This window comes from Pipistrellus kuhlii, unplaced genomic scaffold (assembly GCF_014108245.1).
Source record: "Pipistrellus kuhlii isolate mPipKuh1 unplaced genomic scaffold, mPipKuh1.p scaffold_m20_p_17, whole genome shotgun sequence".
NCBI lineage: Eukaryota > Metazoa > Chordata > Mammalia > Chiroptera > Vespertilionidae > Pipistrellus > Pipistrellus kuhlii.
In genome coordinates, this window is record NW_023425482.1 from 29985432 (window position 1) to 30010955 (window position 25524).

The 25524-nt window shown below is 65.8% G+C and overlaps 1 protein-coding gene across 3 annotated transcripts in view; it reads left to right on the top strand.

The window, feature by feature from the left end:
* ZNF423 (zinc finger protein 423) overlaps positions 1–25524 on the top strand; it is a 174596-nt gene that overhangs the window by 72794 nt on the left and 76278 nt on the right. Inside the window, exon 1 of one of the 3 annotated variants that reach the window (XM_036440750.2) lies at positions 18730–18885. The exons of the other annotated variants lie outside the window; for them this stretch is intronic. The gene's annotated coding sequence lies outside the window, so the exon portion shown is untranslated. Of the gene's footprint in view, positions 1–18729; positions 18886–25524 lie in introns of those variants that run through there. 3 annotated transcript variants of the gene reach the window in all.

Genomic DNA, 25524 nt, shown 5'->3' on the forward strand with positions numbered 1-25524 from the left:
GCATTTCAGAAATTTGAGCCGAAGACCCCTGGGGGCCTCCTTTCATAAAGCCTGGAAATGCAGGGTTACATTGTGGGGCGTCCCCGGGGGGCCTTTATTAATACCTGAATTCGGGGGAGCTGGAAATTACACGGGGCACGGCGGGGGCCGCGGCCGCACCAGGAAGGAGAGAAAAACTCTGCGGGGAGATTTTTTTTCCTTCCTGCTTCATGCAAGACTGAAAGGGAAGAATTCGCTAAAGGACAAAATTGAGTGTGTTTGAGCTCCCTCCGTTTAATCCGCCTTCTAGCGCACGGCAGGCCGGCGCCGGGAGGGACGGGGACGGGGACGGGGACGGGGACGGGGGTGGGGGTGGGGGTGGGGGGGAGGTTTTTGGGGGGCGGGCGGCGGTCCTATTTCTGAGCCGCCCTTTGGTGTGTGAGGGGCCAGAGCGAGCTCTCTCCCAACGCCGGTGTCCGGGCCATTGTTTGAAGGGAATTATTGTTCTTTCTGGTCATTGGAAGCACCTCTGGATGCCCGCGCCCCCCCCCCCCCGCCCGCCCCTCTTCCTCGGCCGGGGAACTCCTGGAGGAGAGAGGGCTCCCCCTGGCTCTTTAGTGTCGCCGTGGGGGTCAGTGTGAGATGGTGGCCCCTGTGCCCCCCTGCTCCCCCCTCCCCGTCCTCCTGTGCATCGGAGATGAGAAAACCAGCCTCGTCCGAGTCGGAGAGGTGGGGGTGGCCTCCTGCTTTCTGGCAAGTGTTTTGTGGCTGAAGTCTGGGAGAGACAGAAGGGGTGCCCTCTGCCCCCCACTACACACATGCACACACGCAGGTCCACACACATGTACACACCCTTGCACGCACATGGCACACACTTGCGCACACAGCGTGCACACACACTTGCACACACAGCATGCACGCACAGTATGCACACACACATGCACACTTGCACACGCGAACACACACACACTCTGCAGTGTCCGTGCGGGGCCTGTTCCATGCTTCCCATTGGCGTGCTCCCGTCACTATTGTCTTTACAGGTTACAAGCCTTGACCGCGCTCAGCCCCGGGGTGAACGCCCACTGCTCTCTCCGCGCCCGAACCTGCCGCTCTGCAGGCTGGCGGGAGAGGCCCCGCGATTTATTCCGATCGCAGCCTCATTGACGGGGAAAGCTAACTAACGTGCAGCAGCCGAGGCCAAGAAATCCTAAGTTGCTGATAAGCCCCTCCCTCCTCCCTCGGCCCCCCTCTCCCTCCTCCTCCCCTCCCTCCTCCTCTCCGCCCTCCTGCTTTCTGCCAGAGTGAGTGGCTCTCGCAGGGGACCGGGAAGGCACATCCTCCCCCTCGGTGAGACTCCCAGCCGGTGCTCAGCCATCTGTGGTCCCGGGGGTCCGCGGAGGGGGCCGGCGGAGGGGGCCGGCCCGCCAGGAGCTGCTTGGGTCAGGCGCTCGCCGAGATCCCTGCACCCACCCCTTGTGGCTGATTAATTAAGCGATTGCATCATTGGTTCAGGGTTTGCGATCGGGTGCCAGGGCCCTCCCTGGCTGTCCCCCCCCCCCCCCCCCCCCCCCCCCCCCCCCCCCCGTCCTCAGCTGTGGGATCCGTTCTCTTTTTCCAGCCGGATTTCCCTCCTCCGTGACCACACGGGCCCCGTGTTCCCTCTCCCCCCAGCCAGGACGCTCTGGTGGCTCCTGGGGGGGAGGGGGGGGCCCTCACAGCCCCGGGCCCACGGGGGGGGGGGGGCTCTGCTCCCAGCCGGCCCCCTGGGTGCCGGCAGAGGCTTGGGGACCCAGGGACAGGAGCCCACGGCGCTGACTTGACATTTTTAGCGGAAGGCAGGCCTTTGTTCCCCGACTTCCAAGCAGCTGTGGGTTGGAGGGCATTCTGCTTTTTTCTCTCTTTTCTTTCTTTCTTATCCTTTTTAAAAATTTTATTTTAAATCCTGGGCCTATTTTTCCCTTTTCCTCTCAAAGCGATGAAACGGGAGTGTGACCCTGGGAATCCCATGCTTGCCACCGCTCTCCCCGAGTCAGCCCTCTCGTCGGACCCAGGGGGCCTGGCTTTCCCAGCAGCCTCTGGGGCTCCGGCCGGGCCGCAGGCTCCCGGGGGAGCCGGATCCCTGCCCGGGGCCGGAGCCTCCTTCAGGGCGGGAGCCGCCATTTCCCTGCCCTCCTTCCCCTGCAGAGGGCGGCCTCTCTCCGGGGGCCGGGCGGGCAGGCGGGGGTCCCGTCCAGATGCTTCCAGGACCTCTGATCTCGGGAGGGGAGAGCCGCTGCGGGGGTGGCAGCAGGAGCGGGAGAGGAAGGAAACCCGGCCCGCCTGGCAGAGTGCGGCTCTGTCCAGGGGCGCCCAGTGGCGGGAACCCCCAGATCGCCTTCTGCACGGACGTCCGAGGGGGGAGGTTTTGGAATAAATCAAAACCCAAAACCACAAAAACACCCCCAAACCCGGTCAATAGAAATGCCCGCCCCTTCCCCCTCCCCCATACACAGCCGAGGCCCTGCCTTCGGGAAAGGGCGACGAGGGGGTCTGCAGACTTGGCAGAGGTGGCGGACCCTCTCCCCGCACGAAAGCCATGTGGTTCCCGGGAGGAAGGCGGGGGAGGCGGAGCCTGGAGCCCCAGATGTCTGAGGCGTGGGGGGGGGGGAGCCCCCCTATATTTTATCTGTCCCACCTCTCGGCTCTGGCCCCTCCATCCATCCATTCATTCATTCACTCACTCATTCCTTCCTTCCAAGGGGCTATTTCTGGCGGCTGCTCCTTTGTGGTGAAGGCCCCCTCTCCCCAGATCTCGCTCCTTTATTAGAGCTACAGCGCGGCTCCAGCGGGCCCGGGGGAGCCGGCCAGCCGCTGGCAGGCTCTCTCAGACACCCAATTACCCCCTGACGTCACCGCCTGGCCCCGCTCCCCCGGGGCCCCGCGCTCTCCTTTGTGCCACTAATAGCTGCCGAGCTAAGTGCCTGTCGGCTCCCTGGCAGGGCCGCTGATTGTGTTTTCGGCTGGATACTAAATCCAAAAACTATGTAAAAATGTCAATAGGTGAGTGCGCATTGATTTTGGTGCGTCACCGTGATATGTGAGCCCCCTCCGGGGACGCCGTCCGGGGAAGTATTTTACAAGAAAGATAATATAACAGAAAATTACTGGCGCTCCCCGGCCTCCGGTGGGCTGCCGAGGGGCCCGCGCAATTGCCGGAGAATCAACAACTGCTTTATTAATCCGAATCTGGCTTTTATTCTCTCGTCCTTCCTTCTCGCCGGAAGGCTGGCGTTGCCATGATGCTGGCGGTGAGGATGCCGGCGGTGAGGCCGGCCGCGCGGCTGGGGCGTCCGGGCTGGCCGGGCGCGGACCCCAGAGGGTTAGGATGCTGGGGCGGGGCGGGGTGCTCCCCGCCAGCTTCCTCGGGGTCCGGGCCGCCCCTGTCCCGCAGCGCGCCAGGCCGAGGTCTGTGCGCGCAGATAAAGCGCGGGGCCGGGGCCTGGAGCCGCCGGGCCCAGCCGGGCTGGCTGGGAGCGGCTGATAAGGGCCCCGAGGCGCCCGGGCGGCCGGCGTGGCACCGCCAGGAGCCTGCGGGGATCCGGCGGCCAAGAACATTAGCGGCCGCCCGGGCGGGGCGGCTGGGGGCCTGGGCGGGAAGATAATGGTGATGGGTGGAATCGGAGTCACAGCACAGCCTGCCTTCTTGGCAATTAATCTCTCTCCCTCCGCCACCCCTGCCACCCGCCCACAACATGTACCCCTGGCATTCCGGGGCCCAGGTGCCCGGGCCGCCTGCCCCTCCCGGTGATCGGCTCCTGCCCTCCGGGCTCGGGGGCGGGGGCGGGGGTGCGCACAGACGCGGAGGCAGACGGTTTCGGGGTCTCTCCCGGACAAACCAGTTGGTGAAGAAAAACACACAGAAAAGTTCAGGCGTGTCATTCCGGAGCAGCTGATCTCCCGCGGAAGGGACGGGGCGAGTGGTGTCTTTGTAAGCGTGTGGGGTGCTGCGTCACCTGGCCAGGCAGGACAATGTGAACTGGGCAGTCCCCCCACATACATGTGCACGCATGTACACACACTCACATGCACACACACATGCACATACTCACACAAACTCACATGCACACACGCTCACATGCACACACGCTCACATGCTCACACACACGCTCACACACATGCTCACACTCACACTCACATGCACACACACTCATGCACACACACTCACATGCACACTTACATGCACACACTCACACACGCTCACACACACTCACATGCACACTCACATGCACACACACACACACACACAGGCCTCCCACAGGCGGCTGCCAGCGAGATGCGGTGATAATGGTTCCACGGTCTGTGCCTCCCCCGCGGGCGCCCCCTCTGCCCTTTGTCCCCTGACAAGTCGCCCTTCTCAGCAATGGCCCAGCCGCCCGCCGCCCGCCCTGCCCTGGGCCAGGCCTCTGTGGTGCCCACGCAGGGACACACCTGCTCGCCCGGGTGCGCGTGGACGCACAGCAGCCGCCCGGCCCTCCCGCCCGGCCCTCCCGCCGGCCTGCTGGCTCCTCAGCGGGTCCCCGTGTGCCCCAGGGATCCCCCCGTGTGGCACAGGGTCTTCAGGAAATAAAACACCCCCCCAACCCTTTACAATGAACACAAGCGCGCAGTAACATGGAGCCGGGTCCCGCTGCAGGCCCCGGCCTCCCTCCCGCAGCCGGAACTCTCCGAGGGGGGCAGGGGGAGGAGCGTGGGCGGCCATGGGCACTGCAGGAGCCCTCCTCCGGGGGCGGGAGGCCTCGGCCAGGGGACCTTTGTCCCGGTCTGCGGCGAGGCGGCCTGGGCTCTGTTCCGGCAGCCAGGCGGAGGGACCCGCTGGGCAGGTCTGCGCGGCCCCTAGTCTTACTCTGACCCCTGGTGGGGCGCCCCCCATCCTGCCCATGTGGGCTGCGGGCGAAGGAGGCCAGAGGGGCCTCCCCAGCAGCCTGCTCCCCCCTCCCCCCTCCCCCCTGCATTCCTCCCTCAGCCCCCTGCGCAGGGGCCTCCTCCTGGGGCGGAGGAAGGAGGCGGGACTGGAGCCCCTGGTGACTTGGAGCATCAAAGCCCGCAGCCGGCGGCCTGGGCTCTGGGGCCAGCAGCTGCTCGGAGGCCGGAGGGGAGGAAGGGGCTGGCCCTTTGTCCCCGCCAGGCGGCCTCCCAGGCCCAGGCCCCTTCACCTCCCGCCGCAGGGGGAAGGGGCAGGGGGAAGGGGCCTGCCCGAGGTCAGGCTCATAATGAGGCCCCGGCCAGGCAACAAAGGCGCAGTCAGGCCGCACAATGGGGGAGAGGCGGGGAGGGGGCGGGAGGTGCCTCTGGGCCGGGGTTTCCTCCCAGCCCGCCCCATGCCGGGCACTTCAAAGGGGCCGCGGGAGAGGCCGGCCGCAGGGCGCTGGGCCTCCTGCCCCCAGAGCTGCCCCCGGAGGTGGACAAACACCTCAGACCCCATGGAGTCAGGGCTTTGGAATCGGGCACCGCGGGGGCTCCCGGGGGGGGGGGCGCCCCTCGGGCAGCCTGGCTTCGGTCCTCTGTCTGGAGCCGGAGCTCATTATGGCTCTTTAGACCAAAGCCTTTCATCGTCATCATCATCAGCAGCAGCAGCAGCCACATCCCTCGTAGGTGTAAGGTTTGAGGCGCGGGAAACTGACCACCCAGGAGTTTTAAAGTAAAGTTTATCCCCCAGTCATGAGCGGGCCTCATTACGGAGGTAGAGAAGTCAGAATGGAAGGAGTCGGGAGGGGGGAGGACCCGGCCGGGCTGCCGCCTGGACGTGGAGGATCAGCAGCATGTGGCCGGCCTGGGGCTCCTTTTACGGGGAGGAACAGGAGAGGGTTGGACCCAGGGCAGAACGGGAAGGGGTGGGCTCCAGGACACTCCGGCAGGCGCTGATCGGTGGCTCAATGTCTTGGGGATGTCTCTGTGACAGGTGCCAGCAATGTCATAACTCCGCCCGCCAGGTGGGAGGAGGGAGAACCTTATGGTAGGAGGACGCACAGCACGGAGCTCAGAGCCCAGGACTCGGGGCCTGAGCTCGCCCGTCACAGGGACGTCCTACCTGCAGTGGGGGGGGGGGGGGGAGCCGGCGACGGGGAAGCAGGCAGCAGCGCCCTGCCTTCCGGTGGGAGGGGCAAAGGGAAAGAGCCGAGGAGCGGGCTCCGAGGACTCGGGGCGCTGGGATCCCCACGGCTCTGCTGAGCGTCCGGCCGGGGGACCCATTTTCACGTGACCCCCCCCCCCCCCCGGAGGGAAAGGCACCTGCCCCAGGTCACGGGGTCCGAGGTCACAGGGCTCCGCCGTTGCAGACCCCGCGGCTCCCGGTCACCGGCTGCCTCAGTGTTCCCCTCTGCAGAATGGGCCCGAGGGGAGTCCCTCCCGCAGGGAGTGCTGGGAGGATGAGCTGAGGCCCGGGCCGCCCAGGGCCCTGAGCGGGCGCAGGACGCGCTCAGGAGGCGTCGAAGGTGCCGGTCTGGGCCCAGAGCCGGTGACGTTTGTGCCGAGGGACCGAGGAGGGAGCCCGGGGTGGGGGCGGGGCTGTGGCCCCGGGAGCCGGAGGTGCCTCTGAAGCCGCCCTGTCCTGTTGGCAGAGTCTGTGCTTTGTCAGCTTTTGCTTAATTGCAGAGCTTCGTTTCTTCAAGAAATAAAGATGTTGCTGATTTCCAGAGGGACGGAGAGGGAGAGGGAGAGGAACATCGATGCGAGAGGAACAGGGACCGGCTGCCTCCTGCGCGCCGCCTGCTGGGGATGGAGCCCGAAACCCAGGCGTATTCCCTGCCTGGGAGTCAGACGGGTGACCTCTGGGTGCCTGGGTCGCTGCTCAGTCCGCTGAGCCACACCAGCAGCGAGCCTGGCTTGCCTGCCCAGCACGGCCCCGGGAAGCTGTGAGGAGTCACGACTGTAACCGGCTGCCTGGCTCCTCCCCCTCGCTGTGGCCCAGGGGTGCCTGTCCCGGCCAGCACCCCAGATCCCCCCCTCGGAGGCAGCCCGGGCCTGTGCGGGGGGCGCCCCCCGTGGGAGAGGCCGGGGCAGGGCACTGCGCCTCGGGTGCCGGTGGGGCGGGAGGAGGCGAAGGCGAGGGCGTTTCGGCGCCGGCCGGGCCCAGCTCGCCGCCCTGCGGGCGAGGAGGGAGGCGGTGCGGTCACCGCCTGGCTCAGCGGCGCTTTGGCGGGGTGGCTGGACGGGGAACGGCGGTGCCCTTAGGAGCCTGACAGGCCGGGTCCTTGTGCCCGTGGCCTTGCCGTGAGGACCGCCTGGGCCCTCCCGGGCCAACCGGCGGGCTGAGGCGCAGGCTCCGGGGCGGCTGTCACTTTGCAGCTCTGTCTGCTAGGCCAGGTGCCAGGCTCGTGGCGGCACCGAGCTGAGCGAGGGGGTGTCCGCTCCGTAGCACCACCCTGCGGGCCCCTCTCGGGCACCCCGTCTCCGCACCCCCTCCCCATCCCGTGGGGCGTGTGCTCCGGGACCCCGAGCCCGGGGAGGGTCAGGAACGCCGCCGGCAGCTGTCCGCGGGGCGGGGCGGGGCGGGGCGGGGCGGGCCCGCTGGCCCACAGCGGCTGCGTGCTCGGCGGTCCGTCCCATGTGTGGACCCAGGGGCCGCCCGGCGTCTGCCCGCGGTGAAGGCTGTGTGGGGCTGGTGTCCTTCCTACAGTTAGCCACCTCCGCGGGGCAGGCCCAGGGGCGAGGCCCGGGCAGAGGGAGAGCTCTCTGCGTGCCCGCTTCCTGTTCGGAGCAAACTGTGGTCACACCTACACCACGTGGCAGGAGCCCACTGGTGACTCATGCCCTCCGCTGTGAGCTCCTCCCGCCCGCCTGCCCCTGTACCCCTGTATCGCCTTTATGCCCGCCCTGTACCCCCCCCTCCTGCCCCCGTGCCCCCGTATCGCCCCTCCGTCTGCCCCGTACCCCGTCCCGTATCACCCCTACTCCCGCCCCGTGCCCCCCTATCGCCCCTCCGTCTGCCCCGTACCCCGTCCCGGATCGCCCCTACTCCCGCCCCGTGCCCCCCTATCGCCCCCACGTCTGTTCGGGGGCTGTGTTCAGACCGCTCCGAAGGACCCCGGCTCGGTCGGGCCAGGTCCTTCCCACCGAGGAAGGGCCTCGCAGACCCCACCTGGCGGCCGCAGGCCTGGAGCCAGCAGCTTCCGAGAAGGGAGGGATCGATGACCCGATCAGGTGCCCGCGCCTCCGGCTGGAGCCGCCGCTCGGGGCCGGCGCCCCTCCTGTCTCCACTCACTCCCCAGGGCCCTGCCGGAGAGGACGCGGCTCTCAGGAGCTCATCACGTGTGTCTGCAGGCCCGCCCGCCTCCCCGGAGCCTCCTCCCGCCCCCGGGCTCCCCCAGCCCGCCTGCGCCGGCCCGGGGCGCAGGGCAGGGCGCACCCCAAGGCTGCTCCTGCGGGGCCATCGCCCGGCCTGGGCCTGGCCGCGCAATTCCGTCCTGGGTGGCGGGGAGCCTGGGGGGACGCGCCCCTGCTTTTCTGTCCCCGCCTTTGGCAGCTGGTGGCTGGCGGGCCCTGACCTCTGGGGGGAGGGACAGAGGCACACTGCTGGGACCCCTCGCGTTGCAGTCCGACCCCGGTCTTTCTCAGCGGGAGCGCCTGTGGGGAGCGAGGGGGGACGGAGAAGGGTGGGTGTGAGGCTTCCGACGGGCAGGGCCTCGAGTTCCGTTTGGGGCGCACATGGCGATTTGCTTAGCCCGACAGCACCCCATGCTGCCGCCACCAGACGCCTCTGGCTGCGCCCTTTCAGCGAAGGTGCTCGTGGCTAGTGGTGTGCCCTGGTGTGCAAAGGAGGAAGTCCTTAAACCCGACCTCCTGTCTGCCCCCGCCCCTGGGGGTTTGCAGTCTTTTTTTTAAACATATTTTATTGATTTTTTGCAGAGAGGAAGAGAGAGGGATAGAGAGCTAGAAACATCGATGAGAGAGAATCATCGATCAGCCGCCTCCTGCACAACCTCCTATTGGGGACGTGCCTGCAACCAAGGCACAAGCCCTTGACTGGAATCGAACCCGGGACCTTTCAGTCTGCAGGCCGATGCTCTATCCACTGAGCCACACCGGTGTTAGCTGCATTCTTTCCTCTCTCAGTGGGTCTCCCGTTCACCACGTGGCTCACAGGCGTGTACACACCCTTGCTTGCGTGCGTGTGTGCTCACGGGAAGGCGCGCCTGCTCTGTTCACCTCCTTCGCCGTTGGCCGTGCACTGGTTCCCGCCCCGGCCCGGCCCGGCCCCCTTCACGCGAGAAACACACGTGGGCGCTCATCGCCGGGACGGCCCCGCCTCACGCCCCCTCCGGGAGCCACCACCGCCAGCGGGACCTCTTCCCCCGGGGCCTCGGGGGTTCGGGGGGTGGTGGGGGGCGTGCACTTGGCCTCACGGGCCCAAAGCTCCGTGGACTTCCCTCCACCGAGCAAGAGGGCGGCTCCCACGCATCTGCCGCCTGAACGCCCTCGCCGGGCGGCCCCGGGCCCGGGCGGGCCGGCCGGAGTGAGTTCCGGGGACCGCGATCCGGAGTCCGTGCTGCAGTATCCGCAGCGTTTGAAGCCTAATCCAGCGTCTGCTTAAGCCGGTCCCTGGGCCATGCTTTCTTCGCCGCTGAGCTCAGACAGCCGCGCTCGGGTTTGATCCGCTGCCCCACCGCGCCTGCCCGGTGTGGATGTGAGGTTTCCCCTCCACCGGGAAGACTCGGAAAAAAATCAAAAAAATCGAAAAGATCGCCGTGCTCTGCGGCTCCACGGCCACAGTGGGCCCCCCACGGCCTCGGGGAGTCCCTCTGGCTGCTGGGGGCCGGGGGCCCGGGGCCCCCAGCTCCCGGCCCCTCCCGGGGATCCCGCGTCCCGTCTCCGGGGTCCCCCAGGAGCCCTTTGAGGTCCCTGCGGGCCGGCGGGCCCGGGAGCCCGGGAGTCCGGCCGGCCGGCGTGCGGGGGCCGGGAGAGGAGGGAAGAAAGGCAGGGACATGAAAGGCGCGAGTTTGTCGGGAACTGGCGTCGGCGGGGACGCGGGCGCCGCGGCAGGACGGGCTTCAGAAGCCGCCTCTCCCCGCCCGCGGGCCCGAGGCCCCGGCAGCAATTAAAGGCCCCGGCCGCTCCGGCCCGCGCCCGGCGCTTTGATCCGGCGCCCGCCGGCCGGGGTCCCCATTGTCCCGCCGCCTCTCGCTCCCGTTTGATGGCCGACACGCTGATCTTTGATTCCCGAGTCGGAGGTGGGCCGGGAGCGGGGCCGGCCTTACATAATGCGGCCTCACATCTTATTTTTAAAAGCGGCATAATCAGGGCCCCTGGAGGCCGGAGCGGGTGCCCCTGGGAGGGGTGGGGAGGGGCCGGGTGGGGCTGTCCGGCCGGCCCGGCCTGGCCGAGGTGGGGCGGCAGTCCCAGCAGCTGAATGACGGTGACAGAGGAGGTGTCCCCTCCACCCCTTTCTGAATATAACCCAGAGGGAGTCTCCCGATGCTCCCCCGGGCCCAGATGTGCTGAGAGCAGGCAGGACAGAGCCGCGGGCTGCGGAGGCCGCTGTTGATTAGCGGATGGTAATAAACTGCCGCACGGCCCACGGGGGAGGGTGTGAACCAGGAACGCAAGTGCCGAGATGAACGGGTGCTGTGTCCAGGAGGGTGGCGGGAGGCGGCGGGGTGGTGTCCCGTCTGATACAGTGTGTGTCTGGCCCTGCTCCTGAGTCCCGCCCAGCAGGCTCGGGTACCTCCCAGCGTCGCGCCCCGTGGGACGGACAGAGATCAGAAATGATATTTAAAGAAAAGAAAAGAAAAGAAAAAAATATATATATATATATGATTTCTTTATTGATTTCAGAGAGGAAGGGAGAGGGAGAAGGAGAGGGAGAGATAGAAACATCCATGATGAGAGAGAACCATAGATCGGCTGTCTCCTGCCCGCCCCCACTGGGGATCGAGCCCACAGCCCAGGCCTGTGCCCGCGGCTGGAATCGAACCTGGGACCCTTCAGTCCGCAGGCTGACGCTCCATCCACTGAGCCAAGCCGGCTAGGGCAGAAATGATGTCTCAAAAAAAATATATATATATATGTATATATGTGTGTATATATATAGTATATGTGCTGCCGAAGTGAGCCCCCAAAAATATTTTTTTTTATTGGTTTTAGAGATAGGAAAGGAGAGGAATAGAGAGATAGAAACATTGAGGAGAGAGAAATATCGATGGGCTGCCTCCCGCACGCCCCCTCCTGGGGATCAAGCCCACACCCTGGGCACGGGGCCTGACCGGGAATCAAGCCGTGACCTCCTGGTTCATCAGACGATGCTCAACCACGGAGCCACACCGGCCAGTCCAGAGATGAGGGCCTGGTGATAGGAAGCCTGCAGTCCAGGCCTGGGGCGGGACGGGCGTGGCTAGCTCGGGGTTTGCAAGGTCAGGGGATGGGGCCAGGCTGGAGAAGACTTCCTGGAGGTGGAAGCACTGTGCGGTGTGTGCATATGGGTGCCACGCACAGACACACACGAACACGCGTGCACACACGTGTGCCCATGCGAGCAGAGCCTTGGTGCGGGGAGCAGGCGCTGTGGAAGCCCCGCCCAGGCGGCCGGCTGGGGGAGCGGCCGGAGGGCAGAGCAGGCGTTGCAGCGGCCTCCACTGCGAGCACTCGGTGCGTGTAAATTACCGGGAACATTTGCCTGGAAACGAGCAGCGGCCCCGGCGCAGAGGCAGCTGGAGGGGCGGGCTGTGGCCGCCGCGGTGGCAGCGGCCGTGGCAGAGGCGGTGGCAGGGGCCGTGGCAGGGGCTGTGGCAGAGGCTGTGGCAGGGGCTGTGGCCGCCGCGGTGGCAGAGGCGGTGGCAGGGGCTGTGGCAGGGGCGGTGGCAGGGGCGGTGGCAGGGGCTGTGGCCGCCGCCGTGGCAGGGGCCGTGGCAGGGGCCGTGGCAGGGGCTGTGGCCGCCGCGGTGGCAGGGGCTGTGGCCGCCGCGGTGGCAGGGGCTGTGGCAGGGGCTGTGGCAGAGGCGGTGGCAGGGGCGGTGGCAGGGGCTGTGGCCGCCGCCGTGGCAGGGGCTGTGGCCGCCGCGGTGGCAGGGGCTGTGGCAGGGGCTGTGGCAGAGGCGGTGGCAGGGGCGGTGGCAGGGGCTGTGGTCACCGCCGTGGCAGGGGCTGTGGCAGAGGCGGTGGCAGGGGCCGTGGCCGCCAGGCGCTCGTTCCCCGGCCCGTCCTGCCCGAGGGCCCTGGGAGCATGCCCACTGTCATGCCCGGGTCTCTCTCTCTCTCTCTCTCTCTCTCTCTCTCTGTCTCTCTCTCTCTCTCTCTCTCTCTGTCTGCAGCAGACCTGTCATCGGTCTCGGTCATTACCCATCACACTCACCCACCTTCCTCTGCATCTATCGTCTGCCTCCTCTGTATCTGTCGTCGATATCTGTCATCTGTACCAAGGGCCGGCAAACTCATTCGTCCACAGAGCCAAATAGCAACAGCACAATTGACATTTCTTCGGAGAGCCACAGTTTTAAAACTTAAACTTCTTCTAACGCCACTTCTTCAACACAGACTGGAATTTTGTGGAAGAGCCACACTCAAGGGGCCAAAGAGCCGCACGTGGCTCATGAGCCTTGGTTTGCCGACCTATCATTTTATCTACCTGTCATCTATATCTATCATTTATATTTATCTATCATCTATCTCTATCATTTATCACCATCTATCTACCCGTCATCTATATCTATCATTTATATTTATCTATATCACCTATCTCTATCATTGATCACCCTCTCTCTGTCATCTATATCAGTCATTTATCATCTATCTGTCTTCTATGTCTACCATGCCTATCTGCCATCTGTTTGTAATCTGCTGTGGGTCCTCGGGTTACGTCAGGGGTCGGAGAGCCGTTCCTATGGCGACGTAACGCGAATTTCGCCGGACGTTGGGACCCACCCCCATGAGCACCTCCGTCACTCACAGGGAGCACACACACAGCAGTGATGAAGTGAAACAGTAATAAAATTTTAAAGTAACAATTCCGGTCCTTCACTTGTGGCAATAAATAATAAAGAACACAAAGCACACATGTTCATACGACGAAAGGATGGAACTTTTTAAAAATAAATAAATGGGAGATGGCGATATAACCACGAAACGATGTACGCAGAGTCCAGCGTAACCTAGGACGGCGTGTATACGTGTTATCTGTCGTCTATATCTCCCTATCTCCCTATCTGTCTATCCTCTATCTATCATTTATCTATCTATCTATCTATCTATCATCTATCTATATCTATCATCTATCTATCAATCTATCTATCTATCATCTATCTATCTATCATCTATCATCTATCTATCATCTATCTATCTATCTATCTATCTGTCATCTATCTATCTACCATCTATCCGTCACCTCTATCTGTGGTCTTTATCGATCATCGGTCTCTTTCTGTCCACTGGACTACTCTCCTCCATTCTCGTGCCCGCCGCCCTGCTGTATGTATGTTCTCTCCCCCACGGTCTCAGACCCAGCCCAGGCCTGTCTGCCATGGAGGTGGCCCTGGCCAGCCGCCAGCACTGAGCTCTCCGGGCCCGACAGGGACCTGTGTGGCCCACCCGGGCCTGCGCTGCCTCCCGTGTTCCCCGGCCCCTCTCGGGGTGAACTCGGGGCTGGCCCTGCTCCTCTGGCGCACACGGTGCCAGACGTGCCCAGCCCTGTCAGTGTGCGTGGAGCGGATGGCTGCCTGCGGCCTGGAAGCCAGGCAGGAGGAGGAGTTTTGCATGCATGTCTGTGTGTGGAAGCATATGCACACAAGCTCAACATCATATGCATGCATGTGGCGGTGTGCCCACACACCTGCCTGTGGAAGTGCGCGCGCACACATGTGCAGAAGCATTTGCACGTGTACATACATTCAGGGTGTGTTCGTGTGCACAGCGGGGCCTATGTGTGTGCACACACACGTGTGTGCCTGGGCTTACTGTGTGATGACAGGGCGACGGAGCCGGGAGAATGCCGAGGGAGAGCAGGCGAGAGGACGGGGTGCACCCGACGGGTCGGGACCCACACTTGGAAGAGCCGGGCCCCTGCCCGCTGGAGTCTGCGGAGGCCGGCCTGCCCCGGGGAACCCCGGGCCTGCGGCTCCGTGTGGAGCACACGTGTTGTTGGTAACATGATCCGTGCGGACGGGCAGGTGGGGAGTCTCTGCCTCCCCTGCAGGCGGGAGGTGCCCCAGGCTTCGGGGCGCCTGCAGGGCTTCAGCCTGTGTGGGGCTGCCCAGGGCCGGGTGAGCGAGGGAGAGCCGGGAAGCCACCAGCTGCTCTCGGCGGTGCCCCGGCCCTCTGCCCAGTCCTGGGCGCCCGTGCCCACGCCTGTGGACGGAAGCAGCAGGACGTGCGCGGCTCGCCTTTTCGGGCAGCCTCCTGGCACGGCCAGCTTACGCGGCCCGGCCGTCCCAGCGGCGAGCAGCTGGTGGCTTCCCAGCTCTCCCTCGCTCACCGGGCCGGCTGGTGTGGCTCAGTGGTTGAGCAGCGACCTCTGAACCAGGAAGTCCCGGCTGGATTCCCCCGTCTGCCCTGTTTTGGAGGCAGGATGAGGTGAAGCTCAGGGCTCGGGCGTGGGTCTGACCCAGCCTGGCTGCAGATCGCCGGGCGGCTGTGGGACGGGGAGGCGAGCTCGGTGCTGGCAGCCTCCGGCCTCCCGGCCTCCCGCACCCCGCAGCCCGCACCCCGCCTTTCCCCCGGCCCCTGCCTGGCCGCCCGCCCCTCCCGGCGGCCCTGATGACAGCCAGGTGGCTGCTGCGGGAGAGGCTCCTCGGGGGAAATGAGAGTCCTCGCCACCAGCCCGGGCCTCAGGTGTGCGGCAGCGGCCTCAGGGGGCTGGCGAGCGGCGCCCCCCTCCATCCCCGCTCCCCCTCCCCCCCTCCCCGCCCCTCCCCGCCCCCCGCTCCAGCTGTTCCATGGGACCCAGAGCCGGCATCCTGGGCCTGTGTGCACACGCGTAGCCCGGTGTGTGTGGGCTGTACACGCACCTTCCTGCCCGTGTGGCTGTGCATGGGTGACTACAGCATTGTGTGTGTGTGTGTGTGTGTGTGTGTGAGACGGTACTGTGTGTCTGTCCGTGTGTGTGTGTGTGTGACCGTGCTGTGTGTCTGTCCGTGTGTGTGTGTGTGTGACCGTGCTGTGTGTCTGTCCGTGTATCTGTCTCTGTGTGTGTGACCGTGCTGTGTGTCTGTCCGTGTGTGTGTGTGTGTGACCATGCTGTGTGTCTGTCCGTGTGTGTGTGTGTGTGTGTGTGACGGTGCTGTGTGTCTGTCCGTGTGTGTGTGTGTGTGTGTGTGTGACAGTGCTGTGTGTCTGTCCGTGTATCTGTCTCTGTGTGTGTGACCGTGCTGTGTGTCTGTCCGTGTGTGTGTGTGTGTGACCGTGCTGTGTGTCTGTCCGTGTATCTGTCTCTGTGTGTGTGTGTGACCGTGCTGTGTGTCTGTCCGTGTGTGTGTGTGTGTGTGTGTGTGTGACCATGCTGTGTGTCGGTCCGTGTGTCTCTCTCTGTGTGTGTGTGTCTGTCCCTCTGTGTGTGTGGAATCTGGTGGGAAGGGGAAGGGGAGGCGGTGGCCGCCTGGGGCATTGCTGGCCCCCCCGCCCCCCCCGTTCACACGGCGGGGCCCGGGTTCCCCCCTTTGCTGGTTGGAGCGCTTTGTAGGACAGTCACGCACGTGTTTAGGTGACTGGAACAGAAGCCAAAAGAGCAATGCGGTCCAGAGGGATGGTGCCCCCCCCCCCCGGTTTTGGGGGCTCGCCCTGTCTCCCCGGCCTCGCTGTGTTCTGCTCGAGTGTGGGGAGCACGCTTTGTGGGGAGACGCTGGCGCCGGCCGTGGCTGCGCTGTGCCGTGTGCCGTGTGCCATGTGCCGTGTGCCGCGCTGTGCCGTGTACTGTGTGCCGTGTGCTGTGTGCCGTGTGCCGCGCTGTGCCGTGTACTGTGTGCCGTGTGCTGTGTGCCGTGTGCAGTGTGCCGCGTGCCACGTGCCGTGTGCTGCACGCTGTGTGCCGCGTGCCATGTGCCGTGTGCTGTGTGCCTTTGCCACGTGCTGTTTGCCGGTGCTGAGTGTCGTGTGCTGTGTGCCGTGTGTTGTGTGCCGTGTGCCGTGTGCCGTGTGCCGGTGCTGTGTGCCATGTGCAGTGTGCTGTGTGTCATGTGCCGTGTGCTGTGTGTCATGTGCTGTGTGCAGTGTGCTGTGTGCCATGTGCTATGTGCCGTGTGCTGTGTGCCGTGTGCTGTGTGTCGTGTGCTGTGTGCCGGTGCTGTGTGTCGTGTGCTGTGTGCCGTGTGCCGTGTGCTGTGTGCCGGTGCTGTGTGCTGTGTGCCGGTGCTGTGTGCCGTGTGCCGTGTGCTGTGTGCTGTGTGCCGTTGCTGTGTGCCGTGTGCTGTGTGCCATGTGCCGTGTGCTGTGTGTCGTGTGCTGTGTGTCGTGTGCTGTGTGCCATGTGCCGTGTGCTGTGTGTCGTGTGCTGTGTGTCGTGTGCTGTGTGTCGTGTGCTGTGTGCCGTGTGCCGTGTGCCGTGTGCCGTGTGCCGTGTGCCGTGTGCTGTGTGCCGTGTGCCGTGTGCCGTGTGCCGTGTGCTGTGTGCTGTGTGTCGTGTGCCGGTGCTGTGTGCCATGTGCCGTGTGCTGTGTGCTGTGTGTCGTGTGCCGTGTGCCGCGTGCCGTGTGCCGTGTGCCGGTGCTGTGTGCCATGTGCCGTGTGCTGTGTGCTGTGTGCTGTGTGTCGTGTGCTGTGTGCCGTGTGCTGTGTGCCGTGTGCTGTGTGCCGGTGCTGTGTGTCGTGTGCTGTGTGTTGTGTGCTGTGTGCCGGTGCCGTGTGCTGGTGCTGTGTGTCGTGTGCTGTGTGCCGTGTGCCGTGTGCCGTGTGCTGTGTGCCGGTGCTGTGTGTCATGTGCTGTGTGCCGTGTGCTGTGTGCCGTGTGCCGTGTGCTGTGTGCCGTGTGCCGGTGCTGTGTGTCATGTGCTGTGTGCCGTGTGCTGTGTGCCGTGTGCCGTGTGCTGTGTGCCGTGTGCCGGTGCTGTGTGTCATGTGCCGTGTGCTGTGTGCCGTGTGCTGTGTGCCGGTGCTGTGTGTCATGTGCTGTGTGCCCTGTGCTGTGTGTCATGTGCCGTGTGCTGTGTGCTGTGTGCCGGTGCCGTGTGCTGTGTGTTGTGTGCTGTGTGCCGTGTGCCGTGTGCTGGTGCTGTGTGTCGTGTGCCGTGTGCCGTGTGTTGTGTGCCGTGTGCCGTGTGCCGTGTGCCGGTGCCGTGTGCCATGTGCCGTGTGCTGTGTGCCGTGTGCCGTGTGCCGTGTGCCGTGTGCTGTGTGCCGCGTGCCGCTCCGGGCCCGCCCAGACCACCGGGCCACTAGGCGCTGATTAGACGAGCTGATTTTAATTTGTTCAGTGGTTACAGAAGCTCAGACCTTTCTGTGCCCTTTTCTCGAGGCTCCGCTTATTTATTAAATTTTTTTCTCTCTGAAAAGAGAGACCTTCAGGATCCCTCTGCTCCCCCATCCCCCCTTAAAAACGAACCCCGGGAAACATTTCTCACAGGAACTGGGGTTGGGAGAGAGGGACCGTGGGGGCGGGGAGGGGGTGTCCCCGTCTGTGCAGTGGGGCCCCGGCCTGGCTGAGCAGGGGGAGCGGAGGTCTGACGGGGACGGTCCAGGCTGCTGCACAGGCTGGGCGTGTGTGGTCTCATGTCCACCCCGGTGACATTTCCGGACTCACTGATCCTGCCGGCCTCCGCATAAAGGCCACTTCTTCCAGGAAGCCCTCCCGACCCTCAGCTCAGCCCCACGGCGTCCCCGGTCCTGGCAGACATCACGACACACACACACACACACACACACACACAGGCCTGTCCCTCACAGGCTGGGCGGCCCCCGGGCAGGCACCATGGTGCTTCGTGGGCGGCCAGCACATTGCCGACAGCTGGCCACTGACAGTGGGAGGGAATGGGGGGGTATGGGGTGACACCTACACTCCCTGGCCTCCGCTGCATTCCAAGCGCTTGGTGTCAGGGCCCGGCCCCACCGCCCTGCCCGCCCGCCACGTGGCCGTGTGTCCCTGGGCCAGGAGTCAGGAGTTGGGCCTCGGTCTCCAAAAATGAACACGTTTGCCCGGCGGGACCCTGACCCCTGACCCCTGACCCCAGGCCCAGGAGGCAGCTCAGGCCCAGGGACACGTGGAAACCGCCGGAAAGTGGGCCTTGGAGGCCGTGCTGGCCATGAGGGTGTGAGAGCACAGGAGAGGGGGAGGGCGCGCTGTGGCCGCCCCAGCAGCCCGGGCCCCTCCCTGCTCTCTGACCTCTCACCCGCCTCCCGCCGCCCGGCTGGGGCACCTGGAGGGAGCGAGCCAGCGAGCAGCGGCCGTTCCCCGGGGCCGAGCCGAGCCAGGCCGGGCCGGGCCGGTTCCCAGGCCTGGTTTCCATTTGCCGAGAGCTCCTTCCCGCAGACGGCACCCCACCCACCCCGCCTGGGCCTCGGAGGGGCCGTCCCCCACCCTGTCCTGGCAGCTGCCGGCCGGCTCTCCGTGTCCCCCTCCAACCCCAGCCTCGGCCGGCCAGACCTCCACCGGCTCTGCAGGAGCCCCAGAGCCCTCGGGGGGTCCCCCCCACCCCCCGGCACCCCCGGGGCCCGGGCCCTCTGTGGGGTCAACATCTGGCCGAGTGGCCGAGCCGTTGGCCTCCCGCCGCCGCCCGCCCCTCCCGAGGCCCCGTCTCTCCGGCTCGCTGGAGGCCACGCCAGCACCGCGGCGGGAGCTCACGCCCGCCCAGCCCACCCTCCCCGGCTGAGGCCGAGGGTGGGGAGGCGTCCGGGGGCTGAGGTCACCGGTGGGGCAGTGGGGAGCGCCGCCCCGGCCCGCGCCTGCCCGCTGCCCGCTGTCGGGGACCAGAGCAGGGACCGGCTCGTCCCGGGGCGCCCCGGTGAGCGGGGGCCGAGGTAAGGGGGGCAGGGCTGGGGAGAACGAGCAAAACAGGCCGGTGTCTGCCGGACGGACGCCAGGAGTCCCTTCAGCGCTCCCCGCGCGCCGGAGGGAGGAGGGAGGGAGCAGGGAGGAGGGGAGCCGGGCCAGGAGGAAGGAGACTTCCTGGATCCAGCGGCCGAGGGAAGACCGGCCCAGAGGCGCCCGCCGCCAGGCGCTCCGTCTGCGTCCGGCTCTCCAGGCGGGGGTGGCGTGGGGCCCCCGGCGAGCACCCCGATTTCTGGGTCTGGGGCCGCCTCTGCCTCTCCCCGCCCTTCTCTCTGTGCTCTGCGTGTGGCTCTGGGCCCCCGGCTCCTCGAGGTGGCCTGGCCGTGTCCCTGACGATGCCCGGTGCCCTCGGGGCTGGTGTCGCCCTCCGAGCATGCCCCCTCCCATGCCCTCCTATCTGCTCTGCTTCCGACCACAGTTTCTGGGCCCAAACTGGCCACCCACCCGCCCAGCCGGCCGGCGTGGCCTGGGCCACGGCTCCTCCGGCCACAGCGGGGATGGCCGGCCGAGAGGCGCGGAGACGGGGTGTGATCGTTCCCGTGGGCCTCTCCGCGGGCTGGGGGCCTCCCGTGGCCAGCCTTCCCCTCCGTGTGCGTCGTAACCAAGCTACCGAGGCGGCACCCTCGGACGCTGCGATCGCAGGCGCTCCGGAAGCCGCGGATGGGGGAGCTGTTGTTATTGGCTACCGGGTGACAGCGACGTTGGCAGCAGTGCCAATCCTAACTGGCGTTGCTGCCGCGGGCGTGAGGATGGCACCGCGGGGTGGAGAGGCGTGCGGGGGGGCGGGGGGGGGCGTCCTGCACGGCGTGGGGGCCGGACCCGCCCTGGCAGCGCTGCGTCTCCCTGGAGGCTGCTCAGCCGGGGGAGCCAGGACCAGAGAGGCCGAGACACCAGCTTCCGGCCACACAGTGAGTCGAGGCCGGGGCTGGCTCAGAGGTCCCCGGGGGAGTGGATCGCGGGACCTGTGACCTCTGGAGGCAGGGCCGGAGCCTCCGCTCTGCGCATCCCGTGGGCAGCACGGGAACTGGGGTTCGGAAGGAGCCCAGGGAGGCCGCCTCGGACTCGGGGGTCCCCCCCGCTGGGCCCCTGCCTTCCTCCAGGCTCCGCCCCGCTCCTCGCGCGCTGGCTGCGGGCCTGCTCGTGTCACCTGCCTCCGTGCAGAGCTGCACTCCGTCCCTCCCTGTCCCTCCTGTCCCTCCTTGTCCCTCCTGTCCCTCCTGTCCCTCCCTTCTCCCGTCCTTGTCCTCCGGGGCCACCCGCTGTGGCAGAGGGAGTGAGCACTGCATTCTGGGTCTCCCCTCTTTGCCGCGAGGCTCGCGGGGGGCAGGGACTGTGCGGCTCACCAGCGTCCGGAGCCTGGGGCCTGGGGCCTGGGGCAGGCCGGGCGGCGGAGGCCTGGCGGTGTGGCTGAGGGAAAAGAGCGAGCATAACCTGCAGGTCCGTCTCCCCCTCCTCCTGGGGGGCGTGGGCAGTGCCCCGAGGGCTCACAGAGACGTCACTTTGTTCCGCTCAGGAAGCTCCTGGGAGTGAGTGCCCCGTCCCTGGAGGGACCAAACCTGGGGCCGGAGGGGAGGGAGGACCGAGGGGGCTTCTGTGTTGGGCTCCGGGGGAAGACACGGGCTCGGCTTCCTGGGTCACCCGACGTCACCGCCCGCCGCGACCCAGTGTCTGGAAAGGACACGCGGTAACGTGTTCTCGGAGAGTCCCCCGTGCGCCCTGCCGGCCAAAGTGCTTACCCTGGGTTATCCGGTCTAATCCTCACCGACCAGCGAGGCCGCGTCCTCCGCCCGGGCTCCCCTGCGTGAGGCTGAGGTCCCACAGCTGGCCGGGGAGCCGGGATGCACACCCAGCCGTCTGTGGCTCCGTCTCTGGCTCCGTCTGTGGCTCCGTCTGTGGCTCCAGGCTGCCCGGATGCAATTCTGACCCCTGCGAGGCAGTCTCCGCGGGCGGGCCGGCACCTGGAGGGCTGGCCGGACTAGCTCTCAGTATGGAGAAGGAAGGAAGGAAGGAAGGAGGGAAGAAGGAGGAAGGAAGGAGGGAGAGAGGGAGGGAGGAAGGAGGGAAGGAGGGAGGGAGGGAGGGAGGGAGGAGGGAGGAAGGAGGAAAGAAGGAAGGAAGGAGGAAGGAAGGAAGGAGGAAGGAAGGAAGGAAGGAGTGAAAGGAGCTTCCCGAGGGGAGCAGGGCGTGCTCACCCTCCTTGGGGAGGAAGGGGAGCCCAGGGCAGGGGCGTAGGAAGGAGGGACACACGTGTGCTTGGCCGGCCCCTCCCCCAGAGACACTCGGGGCCGCTGGGCTGTGCTCCTCGGGGAGGCCCCCTTCTCCGCTGGGCGATGAGGCAGGAGGTGAGTGTTGGAGACGCCTGGTGGGGCGGACACACATGCACACGCATGGATGTGGGCATGCTTACACACACACACACACACACACCTCCTCACCCAACCATTTGAGGGATGCCTCCTCCACAGACAAAAATGTACCCCCCACCCCAAATCACAGAGCTGAGCCTGTCCCTTTAAGAGGTGTGGAGTCTCAGTTTATTCTCTCACCACATCTGCGAGTTTGTTGTGCGCTGGCCTGCCTCCTCGTTCTAATGGGTTCACCCGGGGGTCAGGCCTCCACTCCGCCCTCTGCCCCCTCGCCCTTGCTTTCTCCTTGGCCCAAGATGCTCTTGTGAGAGGAAGAATGACCACCGCGCTCACCTGGGGCCGGCTGATTGCCTCCCGCCTCGGTGTGTGGCCCCGGGGGCCACGGCGACACTGGGCGGCTCTGCAGAAGGCGCTGCTCCGGGCCCAGGCGGCAGGCCAGTGGTCAGGCTCATGAACTCCATTCCAGCTGGAGACCCACCCCCGGAGGGGCCCTAGCACCTCTTCCGGACTAGTTTTTCATTTCACCCCTCCATCTGTCCACCATCCATTCATCCATCCATCCTCCATCCACTATCCATCCATCCACCTCTCCACCATCCATCCATCTGTCCACCATCCATTCATCCTCCATCCACTATCCATCCATCCATCCACCTCTCCACCATCCATCCATCTGTCCACCATCCATTCATCCATCCATCCTCCATCCACTATCCATCCATCCACCTCTCCACCATCCATCCATCTGTCCACCATCCATTCATCCATCCATCCTCCATCCACTATCCATCCATCCATCCACCTCTCCACCATCCATCCATCTGTCCACCATCCATTCATCCATCCATCCTCCATCCACTATCCATCCATCCACCTCTCCACCATCCATCCATCTGTCCACCATCCATTCATCCATCCATCCTCCATCCACTATCCATCCATCCACCTCTCCACCATCCATCCATCTGTCCACCATCCATTCATCCATCCATCTTCCATCCATCCATCCATCTGTCCATCACCCACTCATCCATCCATCCTCCATCCATCCTCCATTCACTAACCATCCATCCATCCATCTGTCCATCCATCCATCCATCCATCCAGTTATTCATTCAAACCATAGTTAGAAAGCCATTCAGCCATCCATTTGTCCATCCACCTATCCATCCATCCGTCCGTCCATCCGTCCGTCCATCTGTCCATCCATCTCTCCATCCATCTCTTCATCCATCCATCTCTTCATCCATCATCCATCCGTCCACCCGTCCATCCTTCCATCCGTCCGTCCAGCCATCCCCTCCTTCACGCATTCATGCCCTCGTTGCCAGGTTTCCTCTGGGCCGGGACCTGACGTGCACCTGGTGGCGGTGATGGCGGTTCGGGGACAGGGGAGGAGACGAGGAGACTCTTTCGGGGTTCCTTCAGGGCCTGTGTGTGGGGGCGAGGCGCCGGGCACCCCGAATTCGGGGTTCCCCGAAGGGCCATGATGGATGTCTCCGGAGTGCCAGCCGTGGCGCCAGGTTAACTCGCGGACGCCCCCCCCCCTCTCCGCAGCCGTGGGGTGCGCCCGCATTGGCTGGCCGGGCACGGCGCGCGGCGCTGCATGAGTTGGCAAACAGCTGCTCCTAATCGGAGCGCCGCGCGGCACACAGAGGAGCGTGTCTGCCGCGCTCCTGTCGTCGGTAATGAATTTTAATCGCCGCTACAGGTGAGAAGAATGCGGGAACAAGCTTGTAGCGGCGGCGGACACAAAGGAGCGACAGATGTAGCAGATCTGCGGCCGCGATGAAAGCGAGCTGCCGCCCGCCCCGCGCAATCAGCACGCAGCTGCCGCCGCCGGGCCACGCACGCGGCCGAGCCCGGGCCCCGCCGGCCCGAGGGAGCCGGAAACCGGTGATCCGGCCCCGCCGGCCCGCCGGCCCCAGGGGAGCCGGAAACCGGTGATCCGGCCCCGCCGGCCCGAGGGAGCCGGAAACCGGTGATCCGGCCCCGCTGGCCCCGCCGGCCCCAGGGAGCCGGAAACCGGTGATCCGGCCCCGCTGGCCCCGCCGGCCCGAGGGAGCCGGAAACCGGTGACCCGGCCCCGCCGGCCCCAGGGGAGCCGGAAACCGGTGATCCGGCCCCGCCGGCCCGAGGGAGCCGGAAACCGGTGACCCGGCCCCGCCGGCCCCAGGGGGCCGGAAACGGTGACCCGGCCCCGCCGGCCCCAGGAGCCGGAAACCGGTGCTCCGGCCCCGCCGGCCCGAGGGAGCCGGAAACCGGTGATCCGGCCCCGCCGGCCCCGGGGGAGCCGGAAACCGGTGATCCGGCCCCGCCGGCCCCGGGGGAGCCGGAAACCGGTGATCCGGCCCCGCCGGCCCCAGGGGAGCCGGGGAAACCGGTGATCCGGCCCCGCAGGCCCCAGGGAGCCGGGAAACCGGTGACCCGGCCCCGCGGCCCAGGGAGCCGGACTACCGTGCTCCGGCCGAGCCCCAGGGAGCGAACACCGGTGATCCGGTCCCGCAGGCCCCAGGGGAAGCCGGAAAACCGGTGACCGGCCCCGCCGGCCCCAGGGAGCCGGAAAACGGTGACCCGGCCCCGCCGGCCCCAGGGGAGCCGGAAACCGGTGACCGGCCCCGCAGGCCCCAGGGGAGCCGGAAACCGGTGACCCGGCCCCGCCGGCCCCAGGGGAGCCGGAAACCGGTGACCCGGCCCCGCCGGCCCCAGGGGAGCCGGAAACCGGTGACCCGGCCCCGCCGGCCCCAGGGAGCCGGAAACCGGTGATCCGGCCCCGCCGGCCCCAGGGGAGCCGGGAAACCGGTGACCCGGCCCCGCCGGCCCCAGGGGAGCCGGAAACCGGTGATCCGGTCCTGCAGGCCCCAGGGGAGCCGGAAACCGGTGATCTGGCCCCGCCGGCCCAGGGGAGCCGGAAGCCGGTGATCCGGCCCCGCCAGCATGTGGCTCTCTCTCCGGGCGCCGGGCCCTCCGGCGGGCCTTGGCGGGGCTGCTTCCAGAAGGCTCCGGGATGACCTCAGGGGCGGCTCCCTCCTCCCTCGAGGAGCTGGGAAGCGGCGGCAGGCAGGGCGATGTTGGGGTGCGAGGAAGGCCCGGCCAGGGGCCGATGGGGGGCCCTTTGGAGGCCCTCCGATGGCTACAAGCACCCCATCTTTGGGGAGTCTCAGCGGGGCAGATTGGGGGGGGCTTTATTTTCCCCTCGTCTGTTTAATGTCTGCAATAAAAGCCAAGCTCAGCTGAAACCGGTGTGGCTCAGTGGATAGCTCATCGGCCTGCGGACTGAAAGGTCCCGGGTTCAATTCTAGCAAGGGCATGTACCTTGGCTGCAGGCACATCCCCAGTGGGGAGTGTGTAGGAGGCAGCTGAATTGATGTTTCTCTTTCATTGATGTTTCTAACTCTCTCTCTCCCTTCCTCTCTGTGAGAAAACAATAATATATATATTAAAAATCCAAGGTCAATGGCGTTCTCAAAGCCGTGCTGAGGAGGTCTGTAGGGAAGGAGCGGCCGGCGGGCTGTGCGCTCCGGGAGGCCAGAGGCTTCTGGGAAATGGCGCGTGGCGTCGGAGGGTCTCCTACCCACTCTGCCAGGAGCCTGGAGACCCAGGTCCAAGCCCTTGTGAGGCGCTGGTGCCTCAGTTTCTCCATCTGCACAGTGAGAGGGGTGGGCTGGGAGCCCAGGGCAGTTCCGTTCCTCTCTGACACCCGGGGGTGGCAAGTGCAGGGGCCCTGGGGCCATGGTGCAGGGCCAGCAGCCTTGGCTTTGAAAATCACCTTCTGGCACGGCTGGTGTGGCTCAGTGGTTGAGCGTCAACCTTGAACCAGGAGGTCAGGTTCGATTCCCGGTCAGGGCACAGGGCCGGGTTGCAGACTCCATCCGCAGTGTGGGGTGTGCAGGAGGCAGCCGGTCCATGATTCTCTCTCGTCACTGATGTTTCTATCTCTCTCTCTCCCTCCCCTTTCCCGTCAGAGATCAATCCTATATAATAAAAGCCCAGTAACAGAAACGGTAGAACAATCAGAATGACCAGAGACCAGAACACCATGGCCCCTTGCCTAGTTTGGCCCTGTCCCCCAGGGAGCGGTTAGGGGCGAGCAGTTAGGAGCCAGCAGACCTGGATTGCAAGAGGGATGTCTCACTGACAGTTTAGGCCCGATCTGCAGAGATCCCTGCAGGATCAGGCCTAAACCGGCAGTCAGACATCCCCCGAAAGTCAGACCGGGCTGAGGGACCCCTCCCATGCATG